This window comes from Tupaia chinensis, unplaced genomic scaffold, assembly GCF_000334495.1.
Source record: "Tupaia chinensis unplaced genomic scaffold, TupChi_1.0 Scaffold000009_1, whole genome shotgun sequence".
Taxonomy (NCBI): domain Eukaryota; kingdom Metazoa; phylum Chordata; class Mammalia; order Scandentia; family Tupaiidae; genus Tupaia; species Tupaia belangeri.
The window spans coordinates 253,321-261,319 of NW_006159439.1; the positions used below are offsets into that span (position 1 = coordinate 253,321).

The window sequence follows — 7,999 nt, forward strand, 5'->3', positions numbered from 1 at the left end:
TCTCTCTCTCTCTCTCTCGGGTGAACGCACGTGCTCTAAGGCAAAAACTTCTTAAAAAAAGAAGAGTAATGAGTAAAATAGTTAGAGGCAATGGTTTGATGGACTCGATAATCATTTTAAAAACAAGTGTAATTGCAGTAGCAGCATGACATGTTTAGAATTTAAGGAGATTGTGGTCAGACAGCGGAGATGTTGAAGCACATTAATATGATTGTCTGGCTTATTTTGTGGCTATAGAAATATGTGGTTGAAATGAATGGAAACAAATGCCATCAGAGATGTAAAATATTGGATATAAAATTCAAAATGTAAAATTGAAAGGAAGTGGTACAGTTTGGTCAGAGAGGAGTATTGGAATTTAGGTGCCATAACTAGAGAATAAGGAAAATGACCAAGAGATTGATAAAACAGGGGGCTTGGGAGAGTCAAAGACCTAAACAACATAAGCCACTAACAAGCAGAGGTAATGACCTAAAAACAGTGTTAAAGAATAAGGGAGACGTGAACCCAGTTCTGTATCATTTTAAGTGTTGTGTGGGGCACTGTTGCTTGAAAGAAAATGCCAGTAATAGTATGTCCTCAGAGAAAACACGTTTACACTTAAAGTTAGGAAATATAGAGAGCAATCACTGAAAAACTGAACAAAATAGGCAGATTGTGAATCAAGAAATACACCTGGAATCTTCAAAAATGAACCCTTACTCTAATTTCATTTTTTCCACAGCATTTCTGGGATTCCCTGACATGTGTTATATTATGCCTAAAGTTTAAAATGGGATCAAAATTTTCAGTGGGGAAGACATGTAGAATATCATGAAGGAAAGTTTGAGAGCTGATAGGACAGGCTGGAGGCTTATTTTTGTTGTTAACCAAAGAAAATATGCACACAAGATTACTGCAAATCTGCTATTTCCTAAGGGAGGAGGGGGTTCTCACTTCTCCACTTTGAAATGAGACTTGGTAGTAGTCACGAGGGCTAAGACTTTCTTATTGTCTTTTACTTATTTTCATTCTGTCTTATGAGTTGTAATTTGCAAGCAAAAGATTTTATCTACTTTCAGTACTGTATTTTGACATGAACTTTGACAAATGTATTCCTGTTTTCCACCACAATCAAAGTATTGAATGTGTGAAATTCCGGGAAAAACGTCCTGTGTCCCTTTATAGTCAGTGTGTCCACCTAGCCCCTAGGCAGCTATGGGGCTGGTTTGTTAACAGAGATTTCTTTTGCCTCCCTAAGATTTCATGTAAATGAAATACTAGAACACATCGTTTGTGTCTTGAGTCTTTTGCTTAGTGTAACATTTTGAGACTTATTCATACCCCTGTATGTATTAGTAGTTCCTTCTTTCTTATGGAAGTGTGTGTATATATATACTTTTTTTTTTCTTTATAAAGAACTGCTAAGCTGCTTTCCAAAGTGAATGTACCATTTTCCATTACCAAAAAAAAGTTTTATTTAACCATGTCACTACCAACGTGTGGCTTTAAAAACATTTTAATCATACCAGTGGATAGTGAATCTGATAGTTTGATTTTGCATTTCTAAGGTGGCTAATGACATTGACTATATATTCACATATATGTTGGTTATTTTTATAACTTTTAGAAAAATTATTTATCTCTTGACTGCTTTTATAAATTGGACAGTTTTCTTAATAAATTATAATTTTCTTAATATAGTCTGGACAAGTTCTTTGACATAATGGCATGTACGTGTTTGTGTGCACATACATAGATAAAATTTTCTTTTTGTTGTTTATCCCCTTCTTTTCCTAATGGTGTATTTTGAAGAGTAAACTTTTAAATGTCCATGAGTTTCAATTTATCAGTATTTTTTTTGGAGAGATTTTCGTTATAGGGCGCGTGCGCTCGCCAGACAGACAGAGAGAGACATAGAGACAGAAAGCGAGAAATCACCCCCCAGGGGGGATGGTCACGCCGCAATCCCTTCTCCTCCATTCTCCTCTCGGGATCTTGGGCATGCACGCACACGCGCCCGGCGTGAGTTCTAAGCCACCGGGTCCGGGACGCGAACCACGGTCAACTACGTGGGAGTCCAGCGACATAGCCATTACGCTAACTGCTGGTTCCCAATTTATCAGTATTTTTATGTTGTGTTCTTTTTGTTTCCAAAGATATCTTTGCTTATCCAAAGATTATGACCAAAGACAATGAAGATTTACTTTTTTCTTCTAAAATTTTTTAATGTTAGTATTGAATTTAATTTTATGGTTCATTTCCAGTTAATTTTTCAAAATGAAATAAAATAAGGGTCAAAGCTCAGTGCTTCCATAACGATTTCCAATAGTTCTTACGCTATTTGTTGAAACTATTACTTTTTCTTCCTTTAATTGTCATGGCACCTTTATGAAAACCAGTTGATCTTATGCGTACATCTACTTAGGACTCTCTTCTCTGCTGCCATTCTAGACACACTTTAAGATAATGCAAGTCCCCCAATTTTTTCTTTTTCTGAAAATTGTTTTAGCTATTTTAAATCCTTTGTATTTCTACACTAATGATAAAGTCAAGTTGTCAAATCAGCTAGTCAATTTCTACAAATAAGAATATGCTGGAATTTTAATTGGAATTGAGTTGAATCTGCAAGTAGATTTGGGAAGTACTAACATGTTAATAGCATTGGATCTGTCAATCCACTAAAACAGTGTGTATATTTATTTATTCATTTAATCTTTTACTTTGTCTCATTTTTTCCTAGTTTTTATGTGTACAGGTTCTTCACATGTTTTGCTGACTATGTTCCTACATGTTTAGAATATTTAAAATAGTTCAATTTTACATATTTATTTTATAATTATTTATTAGTTAATTGCTTCTAATTTTGATCATCTCAAACTAATAGTTTTTGAACATATTCTATACGTAGTCACTTGCTTTATTCTGGAGTTATCATGGTGAGTAAAATCATAGGCCTTCTTTGTCTCCTCCTTTTTTTAAAAGTTACTTGTTCACTCTGTGAGCGTGTGTGAGAGAAAGATACATAGAAAGAGCATCCCAATAGAATCTTGACACCATGATCCAACTTAGCCCCGCCATCCCGAGTCATAGGCGCACTAGTGCCTGTACACTCCAGAAGGGCTCTGGACGTTACCTGGCAAGCTTTTCATGAGGGTTTGCCTGGCAGAGCATCACATTTTACCACTGTGCCACCATGTAGCTTGCCTCTCTGCCTTTTTAAAGTTAATAGTCTAGTGGAGGAGACAGATATTGATGAACAGGAGGAGTACTGCCATTCTTTAAAATATATAATCAAGCAGTTTCTCTTCATGAAAGAGAGGAGAGAAAGATTTCTTATGAAAGTAAAAGGTAGTTGCAATCTGAAGGATGAACAAGTGTTGACTAGATGAAAAGGGGAGGGGGGCACTTTCTACCCAGAAGAGTGTGAGCAAAACTCTTGTAGTGGGAATGAACACAGTGAAACTATGGGAAATGACCATGATAGGAGAGAGTAGGAGAAGCATGTAGATTAGCTTGCAAGATATCTTGGTGGCCAGATCATGATCTTGATGCCATGTTTGTCCTTAGTCTAAATGATTTTAAGCAGGTACATAGCATTATTATGATAGCTTTTTAAAAAGGTAAATATGACTGTCATGTGGAGAGTAGACTGGAGTGGAGTCATATTAAATGAAAGTTGCTATAGTCCATGATGGTGGCTTAAAATAGAGTGGTAAATTGAGAATGAAAAAAAAAATTAATATATTCTGGAGGTAATTCAAAGGGATAAAAGGGTTAGTGATAAACTAGATATGGCAGGGAAGGGAGAGGGAGGGGCTGAGGAAGGTATCAATGTTCAAATGTATGGCAGTGATATTTTTAAGAGATGATAAATATATAGTGGATATATGTGTTTGGAGGGCAGAAAAAAGGTCTACGTAGGGGAAAATAAGCATTTACAGTCTAAAGGAGTATAATTGTCAGATGAAGTCCTAGGTAAAGATAAAATAATCTTGTTAAGGATTATAGAATGAAAGGAAAGAGAGCTGCTCTCAATTCCTGTTTTCTCTCTTTATAATTTAAATACGTTTTAGCTATAAGTGTGTCAAGGCTGCCCTGTTTAGCTTGTATTTTTTTCCCCTGAAGAGTTCTTTATCAATTTTTCTATTGTGACTTTTTGTTTTGTTTTGCGTTACATTTGTAATAGCATACATACAGTGTTGCACTTGTAATTTTATTTGAAGAGATGTATTATAATATCGGCATTCATAATATACTAAAATTGCTCAGCATATATAAGAGTATTTCAGAAATTCAGCCTTTTAATTATTTATTGCTATTATTATAAAAATTTCTAGTTGTTTATTTCTTATTTATTTTTTATTTTGTAAAATCACACTATAATTTGAGGCATCACAACTCTAAACAGTATTTCATTACTACAAGTGAGAAGTAAAAAGTAACCTGATAATACATAAATTGGCCATTCCCCTTTTAGATGCCATATATTATTTTATTTATTCATAAAGCAATTCTTAATCTGGGAGCTGAGCCAGTAAATTGATTTCATTTTCATTACTTATAACAGCTTTTTGGATAAGAACCATTGTTTTAACTTAGTAAAACTGGGTAACTGTTTCCTGACAACCTACAGGAAAAAATATGATTTCCTATAATAAAACACTGAACTACATCCAACTCAGAGAAATATGCTGAATTCATAAACAGAAAATTAAATGCTTTAATGTAGAATGAATATAGATATTATGGCCACTGGAATTGTCTTTTAACTTGAGCTGCTATTACTTATGCAAAATGTCCAAGGAAGATGAATAGTCCATTGTTGAACTCATTGAACAAAAAGCTTTGATTTCTAACAGTGATTTTAATCAAGACTCATTATATGACTTAGAATAAGATACTTAAATATTCCATGCCTCTGTTCCGTCATCAGTGAACCAGGAAGACAAATATACTTTCTCTTTGTCCTTGAACTCTTAAAGTTGTAAAGAATAACAATGCTAGAGTATCCCGCTAATATAAATGCAAACACTTCATAACTTAAATATTAAACTCAAGCATCTGTTAGATAAATTAATATTAAAATAAATTAGAGGCATATACAGACCAAAACATTCTTAAATGCTATACCTATCAAAATGTGCGCTCCATCTTTATCAGGGTAACTCTTTATAGTCCACAGGCTCACTGTTAAAGCAGAGGGAAGCAGCGTCTTGAATGTGAAGAGAAACCATAGACATGAGATCCAAAAGCCAGGAGGCTTTGTTTAATGATTACAAGTTGAAAGGTAATCTGGCCATCAAGTCTTGAGCTACTGGAAAAGACATCTTGATATATCTTCACTTAGGAACTTCAGATATGGAGACAGATCATTCTTTATTTGGAATTGTTTTTCATTCTTGTTCTTTGGTAGCAGGGTATATGTAAGTTTTGCTCATTGCTAAACGATTTCACAGTCCCTTGCATATACTGATGTTAGATAGATATCCAAAGAAAGCATGCTATCAGCAAAGGTATACCCTCATATATTCATTAACTGTTTTTAAAGAAATAGTTTTAAGTTTAGGTAGTAAGTGTTCTAGGTTTAAGGATACAAAGATGTATTAGACAGTCTTGGGAGTGCAAGGTCTTTCAGAGTAGACAGGCATACAAAAAAGTGTAATTATGGTCACAAACATGGTAAGACAGCTATATTGATACATGTGTCTTTTTTTTTGTTGTTGTTAGTGGGCATCTGGGAGAGAGAGAGAGAGAGAGAGAGAGAGAGAGAGAGAGAGAGGAAACACACTCCATTGGGGCATGGACATTCTGCAATTCTTTTTTTTTCTCCATTTCTCCATCCTGTCAGGTATGGAGTATGCTTGCACATGCTCTTGGTGTGTTTTTCAAACCTCCAGAACTGGAATTTAAACCGCAGTTGGCCATGTGGTATGTGGCCTTTATGTACAGCACTTAACCACTGTGCTATAGGCTGGCCCTAGGTGATATTTTTGCATGATGTCATTCTTTTTGAGGAATGCACTCTCTAACAATAGTGTAAGAATTAAAGACATCTTTGGAATTCTTTTGGAAATAGTTTGTTATATTTAAGATTTTACTACATCTTGTGTGTGTGTGTGTTTAGTTTATTATGCCAACTGGTGATGTGATTGTTAAGGCATCACCCTGTGCCGACTGTACAGTTCAAATACCAGACCTGCAGCTTAAGTAACATGCTGGGTATATGTGCCTGTGCCCGAAATCCCAAGAGGACAGTGGAGGAGAAAGGATTGTAGTGTGGCCATCTGCCCTGCCTCTCTCTCCAACGAGCACATGTGCCCTATAGTGAATTACAAGAAAAAAAAGTTTATTTCCTTCATGCCAGAGAGGGAGAGAAAAAGAGAGAAAGAAAGAAACACAGGACCTCTGTCCCTCAAGAGGGTCTCATGCCATAATCCTCCCCCAAGTTTTCCTACCCAGTTGGATCACTGACATGCCTGCACACAGCCACATGTACAGGTGAACCTGAAAACTGAATTCTGATTTCCATGTGGATCTAGCATCACTGAATGGCAGGCTACCACCGCACCACTGCAGCTCAGCTGGCCCTGCTACTTCATCCCTAAGCCAAAATGGATATTTTGGTCTATATTCATTAATCTTTTGGAGAAGACATCTTATCAACTTTTCAACATTAAAAAAAAAATCACACCTACATTCTAGTATGTCACTAATGTGAGGGGTATTTAGGGATAGCAATCCAGGTTCAGATGCGAAAAATGTTGTAGCCAATCTTCTTATTCACTCTGCTCCTGCATCCATTGCTTGGACACACAGATAAGGGACCAAAAAGGATCTAACATCTATGTCAATCTTTCATTCATACTGTCATTTATTTATTTGATAGATGTTTATTAAGCGTTTATATGTAGGTAATGCGCTGAACATTGGGCAAATAGTGATGAATAGAACTGATTCTTCCTTATAGAAATAACTTGATCTAAAGGCCTGAGACTAAAGTAGGATTTCTACTTCTTCCTCCATAAATTGAAGATAGCAACGTTTAGAGTGCTAATGCAATCAGGTTGCCACCTTAATTATAGTCGGAAAAGCTGGAGAAGAAATGGGAAGCCTTCCCCGCTGTGAGGTCTCCCACCTTAGTGTTTTCCAATGAAGGGAAATACAAATGTGAGCTCAGAGAAGAAAATGAATTGAGGAGCCTGGCTGGGTCTTGAGTCATAGACTGACCCAGGTGAGTAAAACATGGCATATACACTACAGAGGATGTACAACAGGATGAGGAATGAAATAAAGAGAAAGCATAAAGCATTACTGTTCTAGTCTGTTCCACTGCTAACAACAACAACTAAACACCTGATTTTGGGTGATTTATACAAATAGAGGTTTATTCAGCTCATGGTTTGGAGGACCGAGGTCCAGGGGCACATCTGTTAAGGGTTTTGTAGTTGGTTGGATTCTGAGACTACACGGAGAGGGTGTGGAGTCACGAGAGAACAGGAGAGTGCAGCCGTATCCATGTGTGCTTCTTCTGATCTCCCTCCTTCTCCTTACCATGCCACCACACTCAGAGGTCCACCCTCATCACTTAATCACGCATACAGGTCCCACTTTTTAATACCATGATGGTATTAAGTTTCTTCTTAACACCATCACCATACCATCAAGTTCTAACACATTTCAAAAAGACACCCAGACTATAGCAAATTTCATGTAATAGAAACATCATAAAAGGAAACATAAAATGAAAATATTTGAGCATAAAATTCAAGTGGCAAGATTGATAAATGGTAGTGAAATTTGGGGTGAAAAATTTATTTAAGTTGGCATAAGTGAGACTTCAAAGAAATGTCATTTGAGCTTGTCCTAGAAGTGCTTATTTTATTCAGCAGCTAACAAACATTGACTAAAAGGTTGGTGACCTGGTAGTAATGAGACTGGTGGGCTCACTTACAAAAATGAAGGCTGAAATGAATGGGAATTTTTAGTCTGAACCACTGACTGTATGGCACAAATCTTC

General features: G+C 36.2%; 1 protein-coding gene across 1 annotated transcript in view; it reads left to right on the top strand.

Moving 5' to 3' along the window:
• Positions 1 to 7,999, top strand: part of CSNK2A2IP (casein kinase 2 subunit alpha' interacting protein) — a 156,892-nt gene that overhangs the window by 49,125 nt on the left and 99,768 nt on the right. Inside the window, exon 2 of the mRNA XM_027766086.1 lies at positions 5,158 to 5,269. The gene's annotated coding sequence lies outside the window, so the exon portion shown is untranslated. The remainder of the gene's footprint in view (positions 1 to 5,157; positions 5,270 to 7,999) is intronic.